We start from the raw sequence: 18,696 nt of genomic DNA on the forward strand, positions 1-18,696 counted from the left end.
GTAAAAATATAGATGTTAATTTAACCCGTTGGCAGAGTGAACATTTTAACTAACTGTATAGAGTTAACAGGAAAATAATCTAACCAGATAAAAAGTAAAATACATTTTTTAAAACAAAATGGCAGAAAATACAAGGATACAGAATTTTGAAACAAAGAATAGAAAGTATGTGTGAAGAAACAATAATAGTATTTAATAAAAATGGAAAATTATATGAAATAAATAGAGAATGAGAAAAAGAAAGAGAAGGAAGGGCATTAGGAGGAGGAAAGAGAAAACTGTAAAAAGTAAGAGACAAATCCCCAATCATATTGGGAGATTTTAATTCATCTCTTCTGGTATTGACAGAAGACAAAAATAATTAGGATATGAAAGAAATGCATAACACAAATTATAAATTGGTGTAATATACATACATAGAAAAATGCATCCAGTAATGATAGAATAGCCATTCCTTTTATGCACACATTAAAAATTTACAAAAATTGATCAAATATTTGATAATATAAAAAAACAAAATTTCAATTAACTCAGCACCTTGCTCAACAAAGTCTTTGTAAAAACTAATACTAAAAAAATATTTTCATGAGCATAAAAATGAGAGTGAATGTACAAATTAACAATATTAGCAATGAGAAAGGGATGTCACAATGCATGGTGAAGACATGAAAAATCATTTGTGGTATGTTATGAAAAATTTTATGCCAAAGTATTTGAATATTAAAATTAAATGGACAAATACCTAGAAAAACAATTTATATAGATGACTCATGAATAAATGAAAATGAATGCTTCTATAGTCTTTACACCATTCAAATCAGTAATCAGTCTTTCCACAAATAACACTTAGAGCTAGAACTTCAACCATGTGAAAAGATGCTCAGTATCGTATATCATTAGGGAATTGCAAATGAAAAGAACAAGGTACCACTACATATCTATTAGATTGGCTGAAATCAACACACAAGAAAGCACCCAATGCTGGCCAAGATGTGGATCAACAGGGACATTCATTGCTGGTGGGAATGCTAAATGATATATCCACTTCAGAAGACAGTTTGACAGTTTCTACAAAGCCAAACATAATCTTACAATTTGATCCAACAATCATATTCCTACATATATGCCCAAATATGTTGAAAGCTTATACTCACACAGACAGAGAAACCTTGTACATAAATGTTTATAGAAGCTTTGCTCATAATTGCCCAAAATTGGAAGCTACCAAGATGTCCTTCAATAGGCGAATAGGTAAAACTTCAATAGATCTGTACAACGGAGAATTATTCAGTGATAAAAATAAATTAGCTTTCAAGCCACAGAAAGACATGAATAAAACTTAAATTCATATTGTTAATTGAAAAAAGCCACTTTGTTGAAAAGGTTACGTGTTGTATGATTCCAACTAAATGACCCTCTGAAAAGACAAACTATAGAGACAGTAAAAAAAAAAAGAAAAAATCACTGGTTGCTAGGGGTTTGGAGGAGAGAGGGAGGGATGAGTAAGTATAACATGGGATTTTTACAGCAGTGAAACTATACTGTATGGTACTATAATGGTGGATACATGACATTATACATTTGTCAAAACCTATAGAATTATACAACACAAATGTAAACCCTAAAGTAAACTATGGACTTTGGTTAATAATAGTGTATCAGTATTGGTTCATTAGTTGTAACAAATATATCATGCTAATACATCTTAATAGGAGAAAGTGTTTGCTGGAGTTCAGAGGGGAAATGCTCTGTATTTTATACAGAATGCTTTAGTCAACCTAAAACTGCTCTAAAATATAAATTTGTTAATTTTTAAAAATTACATTTGTTTTATCTGTGCAATAAAGGAAAATAAGAGTGAATCAAGAAGCAACACATGCTTATCATTCTGTAAGTCAGAAGTTCAGGTTCCGCAGGACTGGGTTCTTTGCTCATGATTTAGCCACGCTGACATCAAAGTTTGGGCCATTTGTGTTATTATCTGGAGCATGTGGTGCTATTCCAAAGTCATTTATGTTGTTGGCCAAATTCAGCTCCTTATGGCTGAAGAACTGGAATTCTTATTTTCTGGCTGGTTGTCATCCAGAGGCTACCCTTAGGTTCTAAATGCCACCCATATTTCTTACATTAGCCAGCAATAGAGAATATTGCTTACATCAAATCCCTGATATGCTTCAGATCTTTGTCTTTGAATCTTTTTCATCATAAAGAGCCCCTTAGGTTCAGCCCTCCTAAAATAATCACCCTAATTGAAAGTCAGCTGCTTTTGAAAACTAATTACACCTGCAAATTCTCATTTGCCATAGAATATAACAAAAGCATGAAAGTGATATATTATCATATTTATAGATTCTTCCCACACTTAACAAGAGGAGATTATATATGAGTAATGTTCATTGGTTGATCATAATTGAATTCTACACACATTACACATCACACACATCAGCATCAGGGTGAGAGGTCTATGTCAGTAATGGCTCTGTCTAATCCACACGGTCATTTAGGGACTTAGGATCAAGAGGTTCTGCCATCTGCAAGGTATGTTTTCCCAGATTTCCCTGGGCATCACTATACTAGCCAACTAAAAAGAGTATGAAGGATAACACACTGGGTAGAATTATGGCTCAGTCACGGAAGTGGTACACACATTTTTATGTTCAATTTATAAGGCACTAATCCTGTTCTTGAGAGTTCCAGCCTCATGACTTAAGTCCTTCCTAAAGGCCCTGTGTCCTAATACCATCTTCTCTTGGGGGTAGAATTTAAATGTATGAATTTGATGGGGATACAAACGTTCAGAGACCATTTTGGTCTCTCTCACAAGTGAAACACACCCTTTCCAAAGTTATATTTTCCAGAGATGGCCACAACTATATGTCCATTTCTGTATGCTTTTCTTCAATGTGACATTGACACTCTTTCATCAAGAAATTACACATATTTCTCCAGTCCTTTGAATATAACAGGTCTTGCTGCTTAAACAGATAGATTAAGAAAAAAGTGTCACCCTGCTAGTTCTGGGGGTAGTCCTCAATCATATTTGCATCATTACATATTTTGGAATACCGACTATTGAAATGCTTGCAGCTGGAACAAAGGTGGCATTCTGTTTGAAGCCCAAGCCACACTAAGAGACCATGTTTAGGTACTCTGGTAGAAAGCTCCACCTGAGCTCTCAACTGTCAAACAGCATCAACTGCCAGATCAGTGACACTTCTTGGTGACTCTAGCCCTACCTGCCACCTGACTATAATGGATAAGAAAGCTAATAAGCAAGACAACTTGGTCTAAGACAACCCATAGAAATAGAAAATACAATAATAAATGATTATTTTAACCTACTAAATTTTAGGGGTAGCTTAGTATGTAAGAATAGATCATTGGAACAGAAATTAGTTCCTGGAATGAGACCCTCGTATAAAAAATACCCAAAACTATGGCATTAATATTAAGATCAGGCAGTGGGCAGAGATCTGAAGGCTTTGAGGGGATTGGAAGAAACAAAAGAAATTTTTATTGGATGTTGGAGAAACACATGACCCATTGTGTCAACTTGCCTGAGCCAAGTGGCACCAAGATTAAATATTATTTCTGGGCATCTATGTGGGTGTTTCTGGATAAGATTAGCATTTCAGTCAGTGGACTCAGTAGAGTAGACTGTCTTCTCCAATGTGGATGTGCATCATCTAATTCATTAAGAGCCCGAATAGAACAAAAAAGGCAGAGGAAGAATTTTTTTGCCCCTTTTCCTTCTTGCCTGCCTACTTAAGCTGACATACATCTTCTCTTGCCCTTGGACGAAGGTTTATAATATAGGCTCCCACGGTTCTCAAGCCCTCAGACTGGGACATACACCACTAGCTTTCCTAAATCTCTAGCTTGCAGTTGACAGATCATGGGCCTTTTCAACCTACATAATCACATGAAGCAATTCCTCATAATCTCTTCATATGGCTATATGTATATGGAAATCAACCTATCTATATGGAGATCTCTGCCTCTATAGATGGATGGATGGGTGGATGGATGGATGGATGGATGGATAGAAATATATAGATATAGATTATATATATATATCAATCCTATTGGCTCTGTTTCTCTGAAAAACCTTTACTAATACACCCATATTGTGTAGTAGTGGAAGCTTAACAAAATGGTTGCTTGCAATAACATGGAACATAGAAAATATATCTAATGAATTGGTGTGTCTAAAAAGCTGTCAAAATAGTAGCTTCTATCTCATGTACTCTTCTGCAAACTAACTTTGCCACTTTTCTATCAAGATACAGATTTTGTTTTTCAACCACCTTGAACCTGAACAGGATTGTGACTGCTGTGACCAATCAAACATGGCAGAAGTGACATATAGTAGTTTGGAACTAGTGCCTGGTTTACCCAATAGCTTTAGCTTTCTACTTTTTGAAATTGTTGTTCTTGGAACGTTTCATTTCAGAACACAGACGTCATGTTGAGAGCCCCACCACATGGAGATGCCATGTCCTGAGTTCCATTAAACAGTCCCATCCAGTGGTAAATACCAGTTACCAACTTCTCCAGCAAACCATTTGGCTCATCCAGACCAGCATTTAGGGGACTCCAAGCCTAGATGCAAATTTTTTATGACAGCATGGGAAATCCAGGCAACTACCACCAGCTGTGGCAAGTCAACCCCCCAGCATCTTTAGTGATAATAGTAGTCATTTAAGACATTAAGTTTAATATGGTTTGTTGTGCAGAGAGTGGGCCACCACTGCTGCCAAGGGCCTGGAGGACAGAGCATAAAGCCACAGAAGGTTATATTCCAGGTACTTACTTGGCTTGGTTATGAATTTATTTTAGAGCAATGATTCATTTATTCCTCCTATTTTCTTCATTTTTGAATGGGAATGCCTGTTCTATGTCTGTCTTACCATTATATTTTGAATGCTAGTAACTTGCTTTCTAGTTTGAAAATCCACAAAGGGGGAGAAATTTTGCTTTAGGATGGATTATACCCAGAGGCTCACCCATGTATGGTTTAGATGATGATATTTGGAATATTTTCAGTTAATGATATTTAGATACAGTTTTGGATTTAGAGTTAATGTTGGAATGGGTTAAGACTTTGGAACATGTTGAGATGAAGTGAATTTATTTTGCATGTATATGGATGTGAATTGCAGGGAATCAGGAGGCAGACTATAGTAGGTTGAATAGAGTTCTCCAAAAATTCATGTCTACCTGTAATCTCAGAATTTGATCTTATTTGGAAATAGTATATTTTCCGATGTAATTAGTTAAGATGAGATCATACTGGATTAGGGGCCTTCAATCCAATAACCGGTGTCCTTATAACAAGAGGAGAGAACCATGTAAATACAGAAGCAGAGTTTGGAAGGCAGTCACAAGCTAAAGAATGCCAAGGATTTCTGGGAAGTCACCAGAAGCTAGGACGAGGAACAGAATGATTCTTCCCTAGAGCCTTCAGAGTGACCATTGCCCTGTCAACACCTTGACTTCAGACCTCTAGCATCCAGAATTATGCAAAAATAAATGTCTATTATTTTAAACCACCTAGCTTGCGGTCAATATGTTATTAGCAGCCTTAAAGCAGTATATAGAACCTTGTAAGATTTGAGAAAAATTATTTAACATGCTATTTCCACTAATTTCAGGGTCAAAAAATGAGAGTGATAACAAAAAAGTAATGAAAGTGGGGCACCTGGGTGGCTCAGTCGTTAAGCGTCTGCCTTCGGCTCAGGGCGTGATCCCGGAGTCCTGGGATCGAGCCCCACATCAGGCTCCTCCGCTGGGAGTCTGCTTCCTTTCTCCCACTCCCACTGCCTGTTTCCCTCTCTCGCTGGTTGTCTCTTTCTCTGTCAAATAAATAAATAAATAAAATCTTAAAAAAAAAAAAAAAGGTGTTTGCCTTTGGCTCAGGTCATGATCCCAGGGTCCTGGGATTGAGCCCCACGTTTGGCTCCCTGCTTGGCGGGAAGTCTCCTTCTCCCTCTGCCCCTCCACCTGCTCATGTTCTCTCTTTCTCTCAAGTAAATAAATAAAATCTTTTAAAAAAAGTAATGAAAGAGTAGATTCTTGCCTTCAAGGCAGAAGGTGCCTGCTGAATGTTGAGAAAGGTGATAGTTAGCATGTTGTCAGGTACCAGAAGTTATATCCTTCCTTTTACAGGAAGAACATGTATAACAGAGTCTTTTGCAGGTATAGATCTTTGACATCAGTTGTATGCATGTTCTGTTTCACATTGTCCTGGAAAAATGGCTATTCAATTCTTTATACTTATAGGGTCCACTGGTAATGTGGTCCTGAATTTGAATTTTGGGAATGACTCAGTAAGTAAACCATCAATTTTTAAATAATACAAAGCTAAAAACAATCTCACTCTTAAAATTTTGAATAGATTTTTTTGTGTACATTCAAATTGACATAATCAAATTTTATCAAATATATATTTAAGGCATACATTTTTTTTGTTAATTTAAGAAATGTTTTCTACACCAAAACCAAAAACAAAAGCAAAAAACAAACCCTCCTTACAAAGTAGCTGTGTTAGTTAACTCCTGTTATAATATTGCTTATTAACAAACTATTGAAAATTCACTGATAGCCTATAATAAGCCTTTATCCTCTTTTATCCTCTTTTCCATAGCTCTCCAGGTCCTGCAGTGGGGTTCTCCTTCAAGTCATATATCTACAGGTTAGCCGGAATTTTTATGAATTCAGCTGGTCTCAGCTGGGCTCATCTGGCCTCGGCTCCAGGCTTCAGGGATTGGATAGTGGCTGTCTGGGGTATTTCTTTCACAGTTCAGTAGCAGAAGCATGGAAGTACTAAATCCAAACATCCACACTTATTTTATGCTGATGCTTTCACTTCATTGGCTAAAGAAAGTTCCATGGCCTAGCTGAAATTATGGTTTTGGAAAGTAGAAGTGTCCTCCACTCACAATGAAACTGCAAATGTGTCTCTTATTGTACTATGAAAGGGAAATGAATTAGGAATAAAACCTAAACCACGGTATTATTTGTAAGTGGGGACCAGGCCGCCAAGAGGTCTTATTTTGAGACCCTTAATTATGAATCTAAATATCAAAATTTTTCAGATTCTATCAATACAGTATCATCAGCATGGTAGATAATTAATACATTTTGCAAAATTGTGCACATTCAGAGTTGACAATGGAAAAAAGCTATAGCCGTTCCAGACAAGTAACAATATATTGTGTCTGGCTGTGTGGTGGCTTTGTGCTTTGTCAACTTAGCTAATTTGGAGCTATATTTTCTAGAATTCATTTCCATGAATACTGATGAAGTATGGTTGACAATATGGAAAAATTGAGCTAGATTTGGAGGAAAAAGTAAAACAGCAGCTATTTTTATGCTCTGAAGGTCAGGGCAAGATATTCACCTTTTCTCAGATCACATGTTTTTGCTGGCTTATTTCCTTGACAGTGGCATCACCCAGGTTGTAGCTCTAGTTCCCATGGACTTTTTCTTTCAGCTTTTCTGAGTTCCGGGCTAGGCAGTTGCGGTGCTCTGTGGTGCAGGGTGCAATATGGGTCGATAGCATCATTGACGTTGGAGGTGGTCAGAAGTAAACGAAATGTTGTATTGGGAAATACTTAAATGTTGGTTTTCCAGAAAATAAAATCACTAATTGAAAGAATTTGCCAGTTTTCATGGTAAAAATTGTCTCTACGTGACCTATTTCAACCTATCCGTATATTAACTGTGTCAACAAATTCTTAAAATTTAACATTTGCCTCTCGTGAAATAGTATGAGCCAGTTCCATAATTCCACCAGACATAGATGTAATCTCAGAATTTGATCTTATTTGGAAATAGTATATTTTCCGATGTAATTAGTTAAGATGAGATCATACTGGGTTAGGGGCCTTCAATCCAATCACCAGTGTCCTTATAACAAGAGGAGAGAAGTTTTTCATTTGACATCCTGTTTTGTCCTTGAAGTTTCCATATTGTTTGGGTTCCCATTTTTCTATGTGGATTCCAGTTTTCCATGCTCCCTGCCTTTCACATCGTGACTACCAACCTGGCTTAACTATGGTGACTTAAACTCCAATATGGTATGCAGAGGCAACAGTCTTTTTAGAGACTTCTCCACTAGCTCCTATAAGTGCATAAGGTTTAATATCTATGATAAATCCTTTCTTTCTGTATAACTGGCTCAGCTTATTTGATCATTCCTTACTAATATAGTGTATATGTTTCTCCCATGCAGATAAAAACATCTGCCAAACTAATAACCATATACCAGGAGACAGAGGCCATATTAATTTACAAGAAGTCCATATCTGAGACAGCAGCTATAGTGGAGTCACTGACTTATTCAGTTTTGGAAATCTTTACTTTCTGAATGTTTCAAGTAGCTATGCAGGAATATACATGGTAGAGAGTGAGAGAGTCAATATCTTCTGTTTAACCCCCACAACCGATACTTTAAAGCTAGATGTAGTAAGGGCTGAACATACCTTTTTCTACTATGTACCCAAGAATGGAGGAAAAAACAATGTATAGATAAAGGATTTCATTGTGATATAAAGCTATGTCTGTCATCTAATCCCTATGATACATCATTCTGCTTTAAGGATAACAGTGGTATCCATATTTCTTAAAGATTCAAATGAGGTCAGAAGTAATATCCAATATTCCCTAAAAAGATTTAGGTATTTTACTTTGCTCAAATGTGCAGTTACCTAACTACAGAAGACCCCAGGATAGCCAAAACAATTTTGAAAAAGAAGAGCAAAGCTGGAGGTATCACAATTCCAGTTTTCAAAATAAACTACAAAACTGTAATAATTAAAATAGTATGCTACTGGCATAAAAATAGACACATAGCACTGGGTGTTATACGCAACTAATGAATCATCGAACTTTACATCAGAAACCAGGGATGTACTGTATAGTGACTAACATAATATCATAAAAAAAACATTAAAATAAAAAAAATAGACACATAGGTCAATGGAACAGAATAGAAAGCCCAGAAATCAATCCATGCTTATCTGGTCAATTAATCTATGACAAAGGAGACAAGAATATACAATGGGGAAAAGACTGTCTTCAACAAAAGGTAACTGGAAAACTGGACAGCTACATGCAAAAAAATAACTTTGGACCATTTTTCTACATTGTAAACAAAAGTAAACTCAAAATGAATTAAATACCTAAAGGTAGACCATAAAACTCCTAGAAGAAACATAGGCAGTAATTTCTTTGACATCAGCCATTGAAACTGTTTCCTAAGATATATCTCCTCAGGCAAGAAAACTAAAGCAAAGTTAAACTGTTAAGACTAAATCTAAACAAAAGCTTTTGCACAGCAAATCATCAACAAAACGGAAAGACAACTTAGTGAATAGGAAAAGATACTTGCAAATTATATATCTGATGAGAGATTAATATCTAAAATATATAAAGAACTTTGACAGCTCAACAGCAAAAAAACACAAATAATCTGATTAAAAGTGGGCAGAGGACCTGAGTAGACATTTTTCCAGAGAAGACATACAAATAACCAACAGACACATGAAAAGATGCTTAACATCACTAATCATCAGGGGAATGCAAATCAAAACCACAATTAGATACCACCTAACACCTGCCAGAATGGCTAAAATAAAAAAGACAAGAGATGACAAGTGTTGTCAAGGATGTGGAGAAAAAAGAACTCTCATGCACTGTTGGTGGGAATGTAAATTAGTGCAGCCACTGCGGAAAACAGTATGGGAGTTCCTCAAAAAAATAAATAAATAAAATTACCATATGATGCAGTAATTCCATTATTTAATACTATTGGTATTTAATACTATTTAATACTATTGGTATTTAGCCAAAGAAAATAAAAACACCTACTTGGAAAGATATACGCACCTCTATGTTTATTGCAGCGCTATTTACAATAGCTAAGGTATGGAAGCAACTCAAGTGTCCATCCATAGATGAATGGATAAAGACAATGTAGTGTGTGTGTGTATATATATATATATACACACACACACACAATGGACTATTAGCCATAAAAAAAGAATGAGATCTTGCTGTTTGCAACATAGGTGGACCTAGAGGGTATATGATAAGTGAAACAAGTCAGAGAAAGACCGATACCATATAATTTCACTCATGTGGAATTTAAGAACCAAAACAAACAAAGGGGAAAAAAAGAGACCCCCCCCCAAAAAAAAAGACTTAAATACAGACCACAAATTTGTGGTTGCCATAGGGAGTGTGTGTAGGAATGGGTAAGATAAAGAGGATTAAGAGTGCAGTTACTTTGATGAGCACTGAGTAATGTATAGACTTTTTGAATCATTATATTCATTGTCTTGTATGCCTTAAGCTTAAGTAAAAAAAATGCAGTTACCTGGGTTAATGACCATAGGACACTTTTGACAAATTTAAGAAAATATTTCAAAATACGCACTTGTGATTTTATAGAAAGGACCTTTGTCATAGCTGTTTATTGGTCTATGAACTAAGCCTGAAAATTGTAATTGGAGTGATCTCATACACTGTCTCAAATCAGAGCTATGTTCACAAAAATATTTGTTTTCCTTTTGACTTTCAATGGGGATAGAAAACTTATACAAATTATTTATACATATCTGGAGATTTCTGCTGTTTGTAGCATTTTTGTAGCTATGATTACCATGAGTTCCAACTGTCTATTAAAATTACTCAATTTTCTTTTGGTGATTACATAATTCTGTCTCCTCACTATGCACACATATACCGAGATCAGGAGCATATAGTAATTGCATAGTAATAAACAGGGTTGGCCCCTAAAAGGCCATCTTAGTTTTATCTAGCAAGGAAGGAACAGGTTTATGAACTGCATAATATATAGAAGGAAGCAGGAATTCAGAAGTTTCCAAGTCTCATGAATATTCCAAGATACCCTTACTCCAGTTACATTTCACACATTCTTAAGCCCATTCTAAAACATGAACTGGAATCTCACTCTTTTACTCCACATTGCTAAATTATTAACATATCCCTGACCATCTGTTCTTAGCATCTATTCTCTGGTAACAATTTCTGTATGATTAGAATTGATTGCAAATAACATTAATTATATTGCCTACTGTAAGAAAAAGGATTTTTTTATTTAAATTATATGAATTATGTCACAATTTAAAGGAAAAAATGGCCATTTTTAAATAGGGAAATGAGCTAGGTAACAATTTAATGCATAGTCTCTTTAGGATACCATTGTAGAAATGGATTCCTAATTTTTTTCCATGTCTATATACCTTGCTACTGATTAAATGTAAGAGATAGAGCATCTAGTTAGCTTAGCTTTGTGAGTTGTACCTAATTTGGTAGAGAGGAGTATTATCTGGCAGCTTGATTAATGGTTCAACAAGGAATATATACAACAAGAATATGGATATTCTCAAACAAAGGCAGGGATACTACTAGAAGCAGAAAAATGGATGCTGAATTAATAAAAACAAGGTTGTCTACTATATAACCTAAAGATGAATCGTAAAGAGAGCAGAACATTAGGAATAAAGGAACAAAGTTGTTATACATCGTTCTGATTACTAGATATGTGGTTTCAAGACACCTAACTTCTCTGAGCCTCAGTGTTTTTTATTTTTAAAGTGAGATGGTTAGAATAGTTGATCTTTAAAGATAATTGTGGTTCTAAATTTCAGTGTTTTTTTTTCATTTTTAATAAATCATATGATGGTAATATGACTCAATCATTATTAATTCTCAACCTCAGTAAATATATCCGGTCACGATTCTCCAGATACGTACACGCTATTGATACATATGAATGTGCCTATTCTCTTTCATGGTTTGTTCACTGAGAAAAGAATGAAGGTCAGTCCTAGGAAAATATTTAAGTAGTTGAAAGTGTTTTTAGTAACACTTATAAATCTACATTTGGTCCTCTTCAGCTTCTCAGGCTCTTCCCCTCCAGATACTGGCCAATATGCCCTGCTAGACAAAGAGAAGTTCTGGATCTTTCTCTGCTCCTCGCATCCAGTATCTACATTTTGTCATAATTTTTATAGCTGTATTTTTTCTGATCACTAACTAATGACCAAATAATTCTGTATACTGTGTTTTGATTCAATGACCATCTATGTCTTCCTGGGTTTTTTTTCCTACTTATCATACACACTGGCAAACTACGGTCATGTTTCCAGACAGTGTTGTTAGCAAAATTGTGGTTTGGATTTTGTTAAAACAATGTACTTACATGATATTTGGAAGATGGAAAAGAAAAGAGAAAGCATTATTTTTCTCTGGCCTAACGGGTAGGTATGTGGACTGATGACAGCCCTGAAGTTTGTAGTAGTTCCCAGTAAAGCCCCTGCAAATGGACAGTTTTGCTGCTTAGCTGCTAAAGGCAGTTAGTAGATCAGTGATGACAATTTATTGTGCTGTTACTTTTTAATATTTCAAACACAAGATTCCCTAGACTAGAAGATTGTGATCTTTTAAAATGTTTTTTTGATAATAAGTCTGAAAGTCTTTAGGTTCAAAAGTTAATGACAAAAGCTAGGGAAGAGGACCCTGGTATGTCTGTATCAGAGACTGTCTCTGGGGTCAGGAAATCTTGCTTCTTTTGATAATATGAATAGACAAGACAAAATTCTCTCCTTTTCCAACACTGAATATTTGCCAAAAGTTTTTTGGTTGTTTCTTGACAGTCTCCTAATCTTGCTTTCAAAATATAATCCACCTACACCCTTTAGGCTTTGAACTCCGGTTTAGATCAAAGACCCGCTTTTTCCTCCAGAAACAATTTATTTTAATGACTTTATTACAACAATCCAGGAAGGAACATTTTAACCACTTTACTCTAAATTTCTCTTCAGTTCTTCTTGAGCTTATGTGCTTGAACTTAGCTGGTCTTTTGCTTCTCTTCTTCTTCCTCTGCTTCTACTTTCTGTAGAAATAGCTGTTTTTACATTCAGTTTTTCTTTGTAGTTTAGTGCTAAACTCAATATAGCCTTAATAATAATCCATATTTTGGTCCTCAAGTTCTCTGATATAAAATTCAAAGAGAAGTATAGAACTATTCCTTTGTGAATCATTAAAATGACTCTGATATAGTCACTAAATAGAGGAATCAAACATCTATTAAGATTTTGTTCTGTTTTCACAATCTCATAATCCCTGTTTACAAATTGATTGTTTCATGAAAGAATTTTTTATTAGTCATGGTTGAATAGAACAGGCTATATTTTTTTCTTAAGGAAAGAATAGATAAATATATATATTTTTATTTTAGTCATGTAAATATTTGGATATTTTATGCCATTGTTTATTATGGGTATTTTAGCAAATTTTATGACAAATTCATTTCTTAGTTTTCCAAGACCATAATTCATGATTTGACTGCTTAATCTCAAGGAAAGGGCAAATTTCATAAGTTTATCAAACAGCTATTTATTAATACTTCATTTAGGACCCTGTGGAATATCAACGGAAGTGTATTATCAGGATTCATTAAAGCTCTGGACATAAACATTTCCATTCTTTCACCATGGACCCAGTATGGCACATCAGCCTACAGACTAACATAAGTTTTAGAATGCTAGCCGCATTGAAAGATCAATCAGTTCAGTCTTATTTAGTGTGAACTCATGGAACTATAGATAAACTTAACATGTTAAATATCCAAGTTAACAGTTTTCAGTTATGATAAACTGATTATATAATTATATATCCTGTGTGTGTCTGTGCGTGGAGAGAGAGAGGGAGATCAAACAACCTGGTATTCAAGCCAGGTTCATTCAAGAACTGATAAGTGAAAATAATTTAAAGCCTCGACTGGACAGAAATTCAAGATTTAAAAATGTTGTAAATATAAAATCCTATTTAAGTACCAACATTGCTAACAACACAAAACAACTATTTTGAGGTTGATTTTTATTTTCTTTGAGCTTAACTTGACTTTTGATGGTGGTCATAGAGTATAACATATATAAACCCTAATTGATCATTCATATCATTTATTCATATATCATTTATACATATATGCAGTCATTGTTTTACTCTTCCTATTGGAAGTATGGGTCTGTCTTTTATTCTCTTCTTTATTCAGTCTAAGATTGGCTTTTTAAAATTTGATTTTTCATTTTATTGCAAGTATTATTTCATTGTTAACTGTTAATTTGTCACTTTAATATATTGCTTGTTTTATACATTTTAAAGTATTTCTAGTGGAGTTAGATTCCAATCAGATAGTAAAAATAATGGTCATGGGGAGCCTGAGTGACTCAGTCAGTTAAATGTCTGCTTCCCAGGGTCCTGGGATGGAACCCCACGTCGGGCTCCCTGCTCAGCAGAGTCTGCCTTTCCCTCTACCTCTGCTCTGCTCTGCTCGTGGTCTCTCTTACTCTCCCTTTCTCTCAAATAAATAAATAAATAAAATCTTTTAAAAAATTAAAAAATAAAATGAAAATAATGGTCGGTAGTAGTTTATATTTGCCTGATTCCCATAATTTAGCCAGCCAGGTTACCTACAGTGTATGATATATATTCACCATGAACTGTGGAATATTTACAGAAATAATTGAAACTGCAATATGCTCCTTTTTTGTCTTAATATGTTTATAATATCATTTATTTTTGAAGTTTTTCTTTTATTGAGCTAAATGCTTCAATTATGGGTAAAAATGAATAATTATAAAATATTATTGCTTCCTCTATTTCCTGGATTTATTTTGTTTTAAACTATTTAGTCTTCTAAGGAAAGTACTCTATCTTTCACATAAAGGAACCCCTATTAGGTTAATAATCATGTCTATTTGAATTACATCTTAAAATGGTCATTCACGCTTTTGTTATTTCAGGATTAGATTATTGCAATCCTCTACTGGCTTCTGGCCCAGAGGAACCTGCATAAACTCCACCTGGTACAGGATGTTGCTGCCAGATTCTTTTTGCAAAAAGCATCAGTCTGAATATATTTTCATGTTCCTTTCTGTTTTTTATCTAAATTATAGGTTAGATAATATATTAATTTTGAAATGACTCCTTTTCCTTGAAACTTGTTAGTGACGTTGGCTCACTGAGTATTAGTAAGTTTTTGGTTTCTTTTTAAGTACTTTTAAGCAAACATTTTGTTAACCTCAATATTAGTTTATAATCATTCCATAATAAAGCCTTGTAAAGATGTTCTGCACCTTCATTTATAGAAGACCTTCAATAAATGTGTTTCAGTATTCCAGGTATATACAAAGTTATATCTCAATAAATAAGCTATATCTCAACAAAGTTATATCTTAACCTTTTGTAAATATTAAAAAATAATTTAAAAATCTTATTTCAAGAGTATTGCTGTTGCATTTACAAATTGCTTTCTAAATTGTCAGCAGTCGTGTTACGGAAAACTGACAATACTATTATACATTGCAATATATATTCTATACTTAAGTGTTATGTTTAATGGGGGAAAAAGCAGATCAAATTATCTGATTTTCATTTGGGAACTGATTCATTTCTGTTAGCAAAACATGCTTCGGGTAAGCTCAGCACTCTTCAGAAAAAGCATACACACACACACACATGCACTATACACACACTAGAGGTTAGGGTTACAAGGATATATAAGGTGGTTTGGGGGCCATAGTATCATTTATAATTTAAGAAAGTAGATATAAAGTTTACACAATTACAACATAAGCCAATTTGTTATGTGGGCTATGTAAATACTATACACATAATACAACCTAAGGAAAGGGAAAGATGAGGGTCAGTAAAAATTATATGCAGGATTTGACTGATTCTTAGAAGATGAGAAATTTTAATAGGCCAGAACAGCAATGAGTGAAAGGTAATTCAGAATGAGGAAATAATGACATGCATAAAAGCACAGAAGAAGAAATAGCTAAGAAATATGAAGTCCCATAGTTTGAAAGGAATGTGTGTTTGGGGGAACTGAAATAGTAAGGGGAAAGAAAAAAATAGATTTATTTAAAAAGATAGAAAAACAGTAAAAGCCCTCAAACCTTGATCAAAGAAATTAAGAGAAAGTTTGTGAATAGGGTGGTGGTGTGATTAATATGAAGCTGAAAAGATTAAATTAATGATGCCATTATTATGTCATTACAAATAAGTAATGGTGAAGGCATGTGTTAAGACCAAGATTAAAAATCAAACAGCAATAGCCTGTACATATAGAGGTGTGTATTCTTTGAGGGACCCTAAAGCACATATATTAAGTTTTCACAAGTTTATGGTAAATAAAATTTACTGTTACCCCATTTTTTTAGATGAGTGAACTGAGCATCAGAAAGCTTAAGTAATGTGCCTACCTTTATTTCCCTTAAAATATCGTACGAACAGTCAAAGTCAGGTCCCACTAATTTCTTAGTCCAAATGATGTCTATGAAATCACTCCTATCTAGATTATAAAATATATGTAATAAATTACTGTACTTTCTCTAGAAAACTATTATTTTGCCTATTTTTGTTTTTTCAATAAAATGGGCTTTATGGCATGTTACTATTTTTAAGTCCCAGGGGGTGGAGGGGGGAATCCAGGCTACTAAAGAACATATGAACACTTAAGGCCTGGGTGCAATCCGAATAATTCAAAAATATTTATCAGGTTTCTTTAAATAAAATAAATGCTGACCTCATTATTCTCACTGTTTATTATGTGTCTTAAAAAGACTTACAAACATATTATATATCCACCATCAAGGAATATGATTTTATAAATTATTTTCATCCATTAACATACCTGTAAAATGTTCCTGTTAAAATTTGCTTTTTTAGAACCCAGACCTCTAGTTAAATTCTGTACATAAAAGGATTGTTCTGCCTACCTTATAAATAGCAGCCACAAATATGTCACCGAATTGGGGGTAACAGTTCTACATAATTTATAGACTGAAGCTTGAGGATGTGTTGCAGTGTAAATCTTGTTCAGCAGGACTAATGAGATATTGACCGCTTCCTCCCTGCTACACAGTGCCTTTCTTTTGTACCCTACACTGATGATAATGCATAGCAATTGTGGATTTTTATCCTTGACAAGGTAGAAATAGGCAAACCCTCACAGAGAGAAAACTCTGCTCGGTGGCCATATTAACCCAATATTTACATAAAAAAGAAAACTGTTGCATAACAATTTGAGAATACATTACATATAAATAAACACAATTGTTTCTAATAACTTGTGAATGCGTTTACTTATTTAAAATGTCAACTAAAATTAACAAATTACTAAAATGTAGAAATCTCAGTATTTTAATAATGTTGGCTAATGTTAATTTTATAGCTCTTCATTTTTTAGAACAAGTTCCATTTCATAGGAAATTATTTCTATGTATTTCAATTATAGTATAATTAAAGATAGTTTTAAACAAGGAATTTTGTAATATCAGAATTTTTTTCTGTTCACATACTAGTAGCAATATTTTAAAGAGAACAGTTAACTCACATCTGAATAAGGCTTCATTAATTTATGTTCTACCATAATATTTTCATTAATCTAGTTTCTTTAAAAACACAAAACTTTTAGAACAACTAAGGACTTCTCCATCAGTTGCTGTTAATACTATCCACTTTCACCCTAATCAGGATTTGCTTAAATTTAAAATTTTTACTTTATTGAAAGATAAAAGTATATATTTGTTGTAGTAAAAAAATTTGAGTATAAGAGGCAATATAACTTTTTCCCCTAAAATTATGACTATTCAAACTGAGCAGTAATTTTAGAATATTATTATATAAACTAATTTGTATGGTTACTCCTTACGAAATTTTTCCATTCTTTATCCAGGTTATTTATAAGGCATTCAACGTTATAGATCAAGCTAGTCCACAAGCCATGTTTTGAAAATTCACTGTGGGGTGTTTATGAGGGAGAGGGAGTAACCATAAAACTGCACTGGAATTTCGTGACTAGAGTTTACTTTTTTCCCCCTAGTTTTGTATAAAAAAAGAAACCATTTTAATAATAAGGAACTAAAATTGCATGAGAAATATTTAACATACCTGAGACAATATTCAAGTATCTCATTCTTATTAATGTACAAATTAAGTGTTAATGAAGCTTATTTATTTGTTAAAAAATGACCTAGTGAACCTCCCCACCTGGCAGCACTATGTTACCAGTTGTTTAGAATAGATGACTATAATAGTGCTGATATTCTATTGTCTAAAAAATTCTATAATTCAGTTTACATTTTCAATCAGACAGGGTAACCCATGTTCTGATTCGGAATTTTTAGCCTACTGTAAGGAGATGGCTAAAGAGGTAAGTTTTTATTATGAATATAATTGTCAATCACTGGAAATGTATAAAAGCAATAAAAATGTATGGCAGTTTGGAATTGCATTCTAATATTTTTGCAGAAATAATTGTACTGAATTTAAGTTAAAGACACTGTAGATTAAGCAGTTATTAAACAGTAACAATGGTTAAAGACAAATAACAGTTAATGTTGTGTCCTTGTATAAGGCAACACAGTGGGTGAAACATATAAGAGATCATTTCTTTACTATAAGAAATGTATATGGTCCTTTCCCTTTTCTCTCCAATAACCTCATGCTTTTTTTTTGTTTGTTTGGGTTGGGTTGGGTTGGGTTGGATTGGATTGGGGTTTTGTTTTTGTTTTTGTTTTTTTTTAAGTTTTTATTTAAATTACTGTTAGTTAACATACAGTGTAATATTAGTTTCAGGTGTAGAATTTAGTGATT

Source organism: Ursus americanus, chromosome 10 (genome assembly GCF_024610735.1).
Source record: "Ursus americanus isolate L20-20 chromosome 10, mUrsAme1.1.p, whole genome shotgun sequence".
Classification (NCBI taxonomy): Eukaryota; Metazoa; Chordata; class Mammalia; order Carnivora; family Ursidae; genus Ursus; species Ursus americanus.